Below are 11,745 nucleotides of genomic sequence, written 5' to 3' on the forward strand. Positions count from 1 at the left end.
AATGTATGTTCCACGCTATAGCAGAGGTGTGGCTTTACTCCACTGAGAGGCGTTCCCGGTTACATTCTGCCACCTGCAGAGATGCAACAATTCCCACTATGGATTAGCTGCAGGATTTTGCTGAGGAGGGGATCTATGGAAGAATAATTGCTTGCCTATTGTCCAGCACAGCAGTAAAAGGCTGTGAGGCTTGCAGAAGCACCATACAGCCAGGCAGCAGCTGGCTAACTGTAATACCTGTGGTAAATACCAGAGGAGATCAGTGCCCGCTCCTGGTGTGTGTGCAGTCTCTATGTTGAAATTAGTCTCCCTTAACAAATACCAGAGGTTTACATGTTACTTGCACTAGTTAATATGGGTCAGCTGCTTAGGCTATAGGAAGGTATGCTCTGGATGCTGATCTTAGAGGTGGGGGGGAAGGCAAAAATAACAGTACCATTTTCTTAGTGGAAAAGACACCTGATGGACAAGACATAAATTCTATTTACTTTGGGCATTTTTTTCAGAAAAGAAAATGTTTAACCTATATGTCTCTGTTTGGAGGCTATGCATGAAATGTGAAAGCATTTGACTAACTCCTCTGTCTGTATGTGAAATCAGCCTGGCTTCCTGAAGCAGCGCAGTGTTCTTCCTCCAGCTGAGGGTTCAGCCTTAGTAGCACAGCAGGGACACTGCTGCCCTCTCAGCCTTCTGTGTCAAAGAGAAATCATAGTGCACTAGCATGCTTTCTTCAGATCATGCTTTAAAGGCAATGTGTTCCAAAGTGTGTTCTGAAAACACTTTTGACTGGGTAAATTAAAGATAACATGGGTGGTGAAGGGCTGAGAGCAGCCCTGAGGAAAAGCACCTGGGGGGCTGGGTTGATGAAAAGCTCAACATGAGCCAGCAGTGTGCACGTGCAGCCCAGCCAGCCAACCCTGTGCTGGGCTGCATCAAGAGATGTGTGGCCAGCAGGATGAGGGAGGGGATTCTCCCCCTTTACTGTGCTCTCATCAGACCACATCTGGAGTACTGTGTGCAGTTCTGGAGCCCTCAACACAAGGACATGGAACTGTTAGAGTCCAGAGCAGTGCCATGAAGATGATCAGAGGGCTGGAGCAGCTCTGCTATGAGGACAGGCTACAAGAGTTGGGGCTCTGCAGCCTGGAGAAGAGAGGGCTTCAAGGAGGCCTTATAGCAGCCTTCCAGTGTCTGAAAGGGACCCACAGGAAGGCTGAGGAGGAACTCTTTACAAGGTCTTGTAATGACAGGATGAGGGGAATGGGTTTAAACTGGGAGAGGGGAGATTCAAAATAGATGTTAGGAAAGGGTTCTTTCCAGTGAGGATGGTGAGACACTAAAAAGGTTGCCTGTGGAGGTTGTGGCTGCTTCCTCCCTGGAGGTGTTCAAGGCCAAGTTGGATGATGCCTTGAGCAACCTGTTCTAGTGGGAGGTGTCCCTGCCTATGGCAGTGGGTTGGAACTGAATGATCTTTGAGGTCCCTTCCAACCTAAACCATTCTAACATGAGTATCTACCTTGGAATTTTGGGTCTGTTTGCTTTAGTTTGGATTATTGCACAAACCAGTGAACTGCCAGCAGTGGAAGTAGTGCCACAGTTTGTCTCAGAGCTGTCTACACCCTGTCATTGGTACATTTTGAAGTGGAATATTTTTAATTAGTTAATAACTCCAGAGATTATCTGGATTGGTGTATTGGACAGAATTTGGAAATAACTGTCAGGGATGATACGATTTGGGGAACACTTCAGCACCAAGATGAAAGTTATTATATAATTGTAATAATAATAACTCAGCCCACCAGCTAGCACTACAGGAATGGCATCTATTCCTTTTATTGGAAGCATTCCTCATCTGCTGAGACCTTAATGGGAATTCTCTCAAGTAAATTAAGTTAAGATGGAGTTACAGATGAAAATACTCACTGCTTCTGCTGACAGAAAGACACTACAGGGACACACTGTAAAACGTGGGGACCTCCAAATCTGTCAAGATTTTCGATTGTCTCAGTGTACTTTTTATATCCTGTCTGGGTAGTTTTGCTATTTAATAGTGCAACTGAATCTAGATAAATGCTATCTGCTTAAGAAACAGATACTCCAACCCTCGCTTTCCTGTAAGAAAATCCCTTTTCCAACCCCTTTTTCTTGGTCAAAGGGAAGTAGGATTTCAGGTTTCACCAGTTTCAGAAACATTTTTTGAAAGTGTTAGTGCTGTTAACTGGGTGAGATGGCTTAGTGGTAGACTTAGCTGTGTGAAGGTGATGGTTGGACTCCATGTTCTTAAAAGTCTTTTCCAGCCTTCCTGATTCTGTATGTCTATGTACAGATGCAACACTCTCTTATTTAGCAGACTTCTTCACCTGATGTGATTTAACCTGACACCAACTGAATTTACCTAGAGGTGTCTAATAGCTGCTGTTGTTCTTTTTCACAAGACCCTATGGTAAGAAGTGAAATGTGGAACAAAAATGGCTGGTTAACTCTCCACATTAGTTACCCGGCGGTCTGTGCATCTGCTCAATGACCTGAATTAAATGCGGTTAGTCTGGCACATATCTGTGAAGTGCACTAAAGCAAAAGGGAAGGAGACATCCAAGATCATCTGAACATCTTCTGCTCTCTTCTTCTCCCTGAAATGAAGTCACTGACTGTAGAATCACTTGGAGTCAATTTATCAGTCATCCATGGAAACAGTTAATGATGAAAAATCACTTTTGCTTTCTTGATGAGTCCTCTTTGACCAGTATCACACGACAGAAGTGAAACTGGCTGTTAGCCTGGATTGACATTTATTGTTCACATTCCTTATATAGTTTTGACATATTCTTTCTAATGCTTCTGGGAACAAAACCCCATTGAATTCCTGTCTGTCGCTCAGCTTGCTCAATTTGCACATTCAGACAGTGCACAGTGCTGAGCTGCTGTTGGGGGTGTGAGCCAGGGAGCAAGTACATGCCGTGCTCTGGCAGTGCCTGTCTCAGATGTTGGGAGAGATGTCCTTGTCATCATGCACAATACCAGGACACATTTCCCCAGGATCTTTTCCTGTGCTTGGTTGCAATACGTGTTCACACTGAGCCTGCTGATGTAGCTGGGCACTTTCTCTGTTCAAACAGGCTGGAGGTGCAATGGAAATGCTCATGTATTAAGACAAAAAGGTACCTTATGGAGATTTAGGTGAGTTGTATGTACCTGATACTTGGTGTTGGCTGCTTGATGTCCCCTGTGGTGCTCTTAGCAGGTGAGTGCCTGTTTCGTGCACATTGCCATCACTGCTGCCATTGCCATCACTGGGACAAGGACTAAATGCCTACCTGGCAGCCAAAGTATCATATTCTACCTCAGTCTCTTTTCCTGCAAAGGGTGAAGGCTTTAGGCATCTTCTGTTACCACTGGCTGCCAAAATTCAAACCTCCCTTTGCTGTGTGTGTGAGAGATGACTTAACACATGGCATTCACATCTAAATACTGCTCCTTTTTTGTGTGGTTGCAACATGCAGCAGTGGTGTCCTGATTCTCAGCCTTCTTTGTGGCCTCATAGTTCTGGCTTGTACTCCTTAAGGTTTTTTGCTTCACCTTGAAGCTTCTCATATATAAATTTGATGATTTTGAAAGACCAGACTTCACTTGGCACAATCTTCAAGCACATTTTGTGGGGTAATACATGGTCTTCATTGCTGTAATGTGAGTGTTTTCATCCTCAGACATTACTGTAAGGGTATCCTGAGAACATGAGTTTCCAGCTCCTGATGCCTGCATGTGCAGCCTTGTCCTGGGCATCCTTGGCTGTGCCAGGCACTTTCCCCCCTGGAGCACTCTGGCTCTGCAGCCTGCTTTTAGCACTAACCACCCTGTCTTTCCCCTCTCAAATTAATGTTGTTATGAAATTATTCCAGGTTTTCTGTTTCCTTATTATTAAGTCCCACTTGTTAATTTTCCTTATCAAAGGCTTGTGCTTCGGGGAGATGGTCAGTCCTTTTCTATTCCTGCGTTCTGGCCTCTCTTGATGCCATCCCTTCACCAGACAGGTTCACATCACTGGTGTCTGCTACCTTACTTTTTGTTCTAGCACACCAATGCTATCAGTCTGCTTTGATCACCTCCTGGCTGTTTTGCTTTCTGTGTAGCTGATGTTTCACGTCACTGTCCTGGGGTATCCCAGAATGCTTTCTTCCCCCTCCCACTCTGTGGGTTTGAATGGGAGAAGAAGGTGCAAAAACTGCTTCTCTTCGCTCCTGCTCTGCAGGCTTGAAGGGGGAAGAGCAAAAGGCACCTTTCCACACATGGGTTGACCCATGGGGAAGCCCGAACTGGAACTGGGCTGGTGGTTGGCTGGGTTTTTGTGCCTGGTATAAATGGTAAATGGACACTTTGTCTAGAAAAGCATAAATAGAGTAAGGGAGAACAGGAAAAGGTCCCTGCCTTGAGAGTTCCTGCTGTGACAGTCCCTTCTCTTCAAAGAGCTCCTGATAGAGTGCCCGACAGGGCAGGTTCCTGCTGTGACAGGACCATCTCCTCTTTTGGATGGCTCCTACATTTTCATATGGCTCTTGGTTTTACCCCATCCCTGCTTTTGGATGGTTCTCCCCAATTTTGCACCCTTCTGTGTAAACGTGCAGGCTTGGCAAGCCCTGGGGTCCTTTGAGAGCGAGCCACTGGCGGTATCCGGACTGACCCCTCTTGGACCATTTCAGCAGCTGGCCTTCTGGCTGCCTTCCAGACTGGGAGGCAGTAGCAGTTTTCTCTCTCCTCTGCTGTTGTGAAGCCAGCATGGTTCCACAATCATCCCGTTTGTGGAAGAAGTGTTCAAGATGTTTCTGAGCTTGGCGGCTTGGCTGCCCACCTCAGGCTTCTGCTGCGTGGATCTCTGTTATTGTATATTGCTTGCAGTGTCAGAAGGCCACTTTCACAGAGGCATTGAGCAAGGAATCATTGCTGAATGCCTATCTCACCTCTGTGGGTGAGACCTGTTGTTCCCTTAATCTTCTGCTCAGCCTGATTGCTAGGGGGGTAAAGCTGTGTTTACAGCTTAGCCTTCTCCATTTCCTGACTTCCAAAATATCTAAATTTATCTGCAATTTTTTTTTGGTTAAGAAATTCCCAATCAAACTGAATCTGTCAATAAACTAAACTAATTTTTGTATGTAGTTTGGGGGTGGGGTTCCAAAAAAAAAAAATTTCTGTTTTTATAATTCCTGACTTGGCCATGTTAATTCCCTGCTCCCCAACCGTCACCTTTACAGGACTCAGTGCTACATCCCACTGCTTGTCTCTTAGCATTTGCTCTCTGTCAGTGGTGTGCCAGAATCACCACCTCACAGAATTCCTCCTCTCTTGCCCTCACGCATTTCTCCATGCCACCCCTTGAGCAAGTGCTTTGCCTGGGCTTTTTGTCCCTCCTTTCACTTTTTAATGTGGAAACAGTCTACACCTATTTACAGAAGAAATACTCCAATCAAAGTTATAAACCAGTATCTACCTTATGTTTTGTTGAAGTTGCCATTAGAGATGAGAAGTGCTCCCTTCATAAGCTCTCAGCTACCTGTTTTTGAGTGTGACACCCTTAGGGCAAGTATTAAGCCTGTTCTGTGGAGTTCTGTCTAGTTTTATTACCAAAACAAAGAAGAACCAGTAGACAATAAAGCAGTTCTGTTTTCAGCTCCCACTGTCTTGCCTCATATAGGATGAGCAAGGCCTTATTCTTTTTCTTGTTCACCGTGAGTACAGAAATGGCCAGGCTTACCTGTTTGCAGCTGCAGCAGTGGTCTGTTCTGGAACTTTAAAGAGAAAAGAGCAGAGCAGGGATATTTGATCTTGATTTCAAGAGACCAATGTTTGTCTGCTTGCTCTGAGCAATAGTATGCAAAATGCTAGCTCCATTCTCTGCTTTCCTTCTTGGGATTTTAAGTAGAGAAGCACCCTGCTTGCTCAGACCTCAGTGCCTGCATTTGTGTTCCCTCTTTCATGGTAATAAGTGACCGTTGCCTTTATTTTGTTTGTATTTGCATAGCTATGTTTGCTGTAGACTGGAAAGCAAGTGGCTTTCCAACACTTTAATATTGGTCCTGCTGTATCATGAAAATCTAGATGATCCCAGAGCTTTATGCCTCATCTATTCTGTCTGATTTCTCAGCATTATTATTCACTGGCTTTCATATCATGATAAATATATTTCCATCAGAATGGAGGGAAGAACCTCTAGCTTTTAAGCTCTGACAAAGCCAGCTAGCATGAGAATTTGCTTTGGGCTTGGAGAGGTGCAGTAATGAATCTTTTAATAGCTCCTGTTCTGTTCCCTTGTTCTCAGAGAGCGCAAAAGATGTCTTTGAAAACTTTCCCATTTATTGTAATGGCTCATGAGTGGAGAGAAAAGGAGGATGAAATCAGACTCTTATCTGTTGCTACTTTTCTGAAAGAAACTTCTGCAAAAAAAAGTAAGTGCTGGGGAAGGAAAAACAGATGGTGATTTCTGACCTTGTGAGAAGCTGGAGTGGGAAGAGCCACTATGTCCTTACATTGACAGAAAGGTAAATGATGGCTCGCAAAGGTCCTCAAACAATTTTTAAAGGAATAGAGCAACAAAAAGCTGCCTCAGCTTGATTAACTTGGTTTCCAGTAGCAGAGCAGGTTATCTCATGCTGCTTTAGTCTATCCATGTAGGTCTTTGTAGAGGCTGTGTGTATTCCCAGGTCAGTGGACTTAGCTCTGTGCCTTCCTACTTGGAATTGGGATGGTTTTAGTAAGTTAATAATACAGATCTGTAGTAAAGAACCACACCTTGAATGTAGTGGTTAGTGTAAAAAGAAAACTTAGCAGTCAAACCAAAGAATTATTTTCAATAATAGCAGATAAGCTAAGAAAAGCAAAATGATGACTACTACTGCGAGAGAAATGGTGCTCCCATCCTTCTGCTTCTCAGGGTCCTGCAGGTTGAGTCTTTGGGGAGCTGCACTACAGAGACTTCTCAGCATCCCAAGCTCTATACATATGGTCATAATGGTGACCGCTGCTTCTCCTCAGGGTCCAGATGGAGCTAGTTTACTCATTTTCTACCATGCTCTTTCAACTTGGTCTTCCTTAGCTGGTCTGCAACTGTGTGGAGGGCTGCTGGATGGAGCCTCAGCAGCCAGCTGACCTGAAGGGCCAGTCACTTAGTGGTGTTGAGGGGAACATTTGTTCCTCCAGCACAGCAGGCTTAGATGTATTCTCTGGAACTTCTCACCCATGCAGGCAGTGGCTACTGCAATCAGACGAACCGTGGATCAAGAAGTCTTCTGACAGGCCATTTGCAGAGCCTTGGTCTTAGGGTCAGGCAAAGGGCTTGGCAGAGACTGCTCTGACGCAGACAGCTGAGGGCTGGAACTGGTTAAAAATTTGCTAAGCAACAGAAAGTCATCTCATTCTCTTAGAAAAGGAACGTTTTCCTTTGCGATTCTGGTCTTTGTATTTTTTTTCTTCCTCCAGATAGCCAAGTCTCAGTGTCTCATGAACTGCTTTAAAAGTCAGAGAGCTGGAAGAGAGGGGGCAGGAGCCGATGGACACATCTTGTGGTGCACAGGCAGCATATGCAAAGAGGCTGCTTTATCACTGCCTGTGCATTTGATTTCTGTCTTCTGCTCCCCCGCTGCCTGCCTTCCCTCGTGGAGGAATCCCTGCCCAGAGTATCACAGGAGCCACTGCATTCCTGCTGCAGAGGGGACCCATCTTGTAGCCGTGGCTGGGGGTGGTTTTGTGCCAGATGACTGAGCAGTAATTGGGCTGGTGTCAGTGGGTCGGGTGGACCCAGCTGAAAATGGAGACCTGGCATTTCTGTGTCACTGCTCATGTGGCATCATCCCAGTTCTGTTTCTAGTATGCTCTCAGTTGCCTGTCATAAGGACTGGGTTTGCAGTTGGGTTGAGAGAAGCAGTAGGTGCTCAGGTGAGCAGGTCACCTCTGCCTTAAACTGAAGCATTCCTTGCTGGGTGACAGTAAAATGCTTACCTGAAATAAATATTCGTTCCTGGAATATGAAAATTGAAAATCCTTTCGTTTTCTGCATCTAAAAAAGAAACTCTGCCAAATGCTGCCTAGATCTCATTCCTAAAATAGCCATAAGGGGGAAAGAATTGGTCACCTCCAACTTATTTCAGTTGCTTAAAGCAGAACTTTTCCTGGAGCCACTCTCTGATAGATAGAGTGATTGACAAGGGCTCGCTATAAACAGGCAGCATTCCGGTTTTATTTGTGTTCCTGTTATGCAGATGCTCATTGCTGCACTCACAGAGACAAAAATAATACATCAGATGGAATTTCACCAATGCTTTAAGCTTTAAAATACGGGTATGCCTGAGGCATTCCTTGGCTAGTTCTACAGATGGACGCTGCCAGCTTTGCCTCGTAGGAGGGGATGCTGATCAACCAGAAAATATGTCCTTAGATACTGCACTAAGAGGGTGGCTTCTTCTGGCAGTGGTCCATATTTCTGCATGGTGAAAAAGCCAGCCTCTCCCTCTGCTTCCCTGTATAGGCTGATGAAAACACCAGAAATGTGTAGTTCAGAGTGGATATAACACAAGTGTAGTCTGGCTTCATTTCACACCAGTTTCTGTCTCCAGTGGGAAGAGGACCTGATCCCACCAGGGAGCAGAGCTGTGCCAATCCTGTGACCTCAATCCCAGGAGATTTCCATCCCATATCAATATCTGTTAGCTGTGAGTCGCCATCCCTAGAGATGTTGAAGAAAAGGCTGGATGAGGCACTTAGTGCCATGGTCTAGTTCATTGGATAGGGCTGGCTGATAGGTTGGACTGGATGATCTTGGAGGTCTTTTCCAAGCTGGTTGATTCTATGGTTTTAATTGAAGATGCTGTATTTGCATTTATTAAAAGTATTGAGCTACTTATTCTGTCTAAACCTTCTGGCTTCAACCAACAAATAAGTACCTCAATCGCTACCAATGTCTGCCTGCTTTGCTCTGATGTTTCTAAGTCTCATAGATACTTATTAAAAGCAAAAGTGTAGAGTTAGGAGATAGAAAGAAATCATGAAGACGGTCAGTGAACAATACTAGTTTTGTTAGTAGGCAGAATTTATTACAATATGGTATATGGTGGTGGTGAAAGATGGAATGGGGTTTAATTGCTAGCAGACAATAATGCTGGATTAGTGGTGGCCTGTTGAGACACATCTGTCCTGCTGATCTATCACAAGAGATCAGCACCCAGCTGAGTGCTTGGCTGTTACGTATAAAGGCTTCTCTTGGGGTAGAGGTGTGACCTGAGGAACACTTTCCAGCTATTGCTGTATCTGTGTGTGCCTGGGTTCCTGCCTGCTACCTGGATGAAGCACCCTTGACCCTTTCCCCCGGCAGCCTCTCTCCTCCTTGGCAGTAACATCTGGGATGTGCTGGAATGGTCACCCAAGGCACTGGCTGGGTGAAATTTTCATAGCCAAGTGGCTGGGTTTAGGAATGGTGCAGGCATCATGAAGCAGTACAGACATTCAGCTCTGCAAGCAAAGACTTGAGAGCTGTGTGAGTGCAGCCCCATGGTGTGCAGCTGAGATTTTTCACTGCACTGGAAACTGAGCAGAGACCAGGTCTGGAGCTCTGCAAATCACACCAGGGCTGCAGTCAGGTTTGGCACAACACAGTATCTCATTTCCTCGATGTACTTTTGATCCTCTGATAGCAGCTTGATCCAGAATGCTGGCTTAGGTACTCACACAGCTAGTACTGTGCACTGCACCATCACAGTCAGAGCTCAGACTTCATCTTGTCTCTAAAAATATTCAGCTCCTCAGAGGGTGGCCATCAGTGCATATTGTATCTTATAGGTTGATTAAATAGGAGATATAACCTATCTCCTAGGTTGATAAATTTGGGTGATCACCTTTGGAAGAAGACAATTCCTGCTCGCTGTGGCAAATACTCTAATTCAGTAGTGTTTATGGTGCTTCTGTTCCTCTGAAGTCTTGATTTTTGGCTGTGAGAGAAAGCAGCTGCCTTTGAGCTGGTGATCTAGGATTCTGTGCTTGTCTGCCTAGGCACAGACATGGTCCCTTCTCTTGTCCCTCTTCCTCTATATCTGAACCATGCTAAGTAAGCATTTATCCCCACGATTTCATAGAGATCTGTCAATACTGCTTTCCAGCCAAGACAAATCTTTTCTGCTTTCAAGTTTCAAAGAAAACTGAGTATTCACATTTGCCCTCTGCCTTCATACACTGTGCTGTTTCAAGTAAACAAGAGTGCAGCATCAGGGGTGCAATTTTATATTCCTAAATTACTTTTTTCTAGGGCTGCCTAATCTGTTGCTCCCAGCCTGAGCTCTTCCTTTGTGACTGAGATCCAGCCCATGTCAGGAAGAATCCTGAATCCATCTACTTTCTAGGTGCTTTTGTCTGATAAAAGCTTGTAGTGTGGTGGGTGTCAGTCACTTCTCACAAGTAACAAGTGACAGAACAAAAGGAAATAGCCTCAAGTTGTGCCAGGGTAAGTTTAGGTTGGATATTAGGAAAGCATTTTGGGGAAGAAATGTTATCAAGCCCTGCAACAGGCTGCCCAGGGAAGTGATGGAGTCACCATCCAGGGAGAGATTTAAAAGACCTGTGGATGTGGTGCTGAGGGTTATGGTAAAGTGGTGGACTTCACAGTGATGGGTTAATGACTGGACTTGATGGCCTTAAAGGTCTTTTTGTAGCTAACACTTCTAGGAAAAGCCATGCAGCTCTTTGCAACTCCTAGGTTCATAACATTTTTTTTTTCTCAGTGCATGTGTCAACTGGTCTGTGGTTTTGCAAGTGGACAACGTTCAGGAGCGTCAGCTCATGACTTCTGCTAGTAACAGCTTTGCTTCTATTTGAGATGTTTTGGGGACATCAATCCTAGGAGCAGAGGATGAGGAGCACAGTGCCCCCTGGCAGCCCTTGCTTGTCATGGTAGGATACTTTTAGCTGAGTGTCAACAGAGGAGTCCCGAGATGGCCATGAGACCTCCTCCTGCAGGCAGGCAGGCAGGCACGGCCACACGGCTACCAGGTGAAGATCTGATGCAGGGATGCATTCAGTTGAAGCACAGCTCCTGGCTCAAGAGCCATGGAGGGTTCTGTCATGGCACTTATGTCAAGGAAGGGTAGTGATATATCACTGAGGTGGCAAAGGGAGGGGAAACTCAGCCTGCCAAACAGAAGCCTTATTATCTGTCGTTGATGCTGGTTTGCAAGATGAGTGACACGAACAGGCATGTTCTCACCTGCTGGCTTTTCTCATCTTTGCAGACATGGCATGAAGCAGCCACCACTGCACAAGGTCATATCTGCCATGGCTGCTGGTCACCCTTTAGCTTTCCTTGTGCACCCAAATACCAAGAGCAATGATTTTCCACATTCACACTGCGCCCTATATCACATTTTAATGTGTAAACACAAATAAAATATTCATAAAAGAGAATTGTTCTAAAATGAGAGAGCTTAAGAATTTCATACAGCTTTTTAGTGCCTTGGGGAGCTCCACGAGTCTGAAGGACCCACATCTGGATCTGAGTGGCCAGAGAAGCCCATTTTGTCCAGAAGTTGTGGGATCACAGCCATGGCTAGCCTGGGGGAGGAATTGTGGGGAGCCAGGAAGAGTAGAAGACAGCAGGCCAGGCTCCTCCAGCAGTGACCACAGCAGCACTGTGTGCCCCAAGTCCCAGGCACTTTGCATCCACCTCAATGGATGCATGTCAGTTCTGGACTTTGGTAGGTGCGCAGGACCTTACCTCAG

General features: G+C 45.4%; 1 protein-coding gene across 1 annotated transcript in view; it reads left to right on the top strand.

The window, feature by feature from the left end:
* Positions 1-11,745, top strand: part of KCNIP1 (potassium voltage-gated channel interacting protein 1) — a 371,107-nt gene that overhangs the window by 113,968 nt on the left and 245,394 nt on the right. The window lies entirely within an intron of this gene.

This window comes from Pogoniulus pusillus, chromosome 22, assembly GCF_015220805.1.
Source record: "Pogoniulus pusillus isolate bPogPus1 chromosome 22, bPogPus1.pri, whole genome shotgun sequence".
In the NCBI taxonomy this organism is placed as follows: domain Eukaryota; kingdom Metazoa; phylum Chordata; class Aves; order Piciformes; family Lybiidae; genus Pogoniulus; species Pogoniulus pusillus.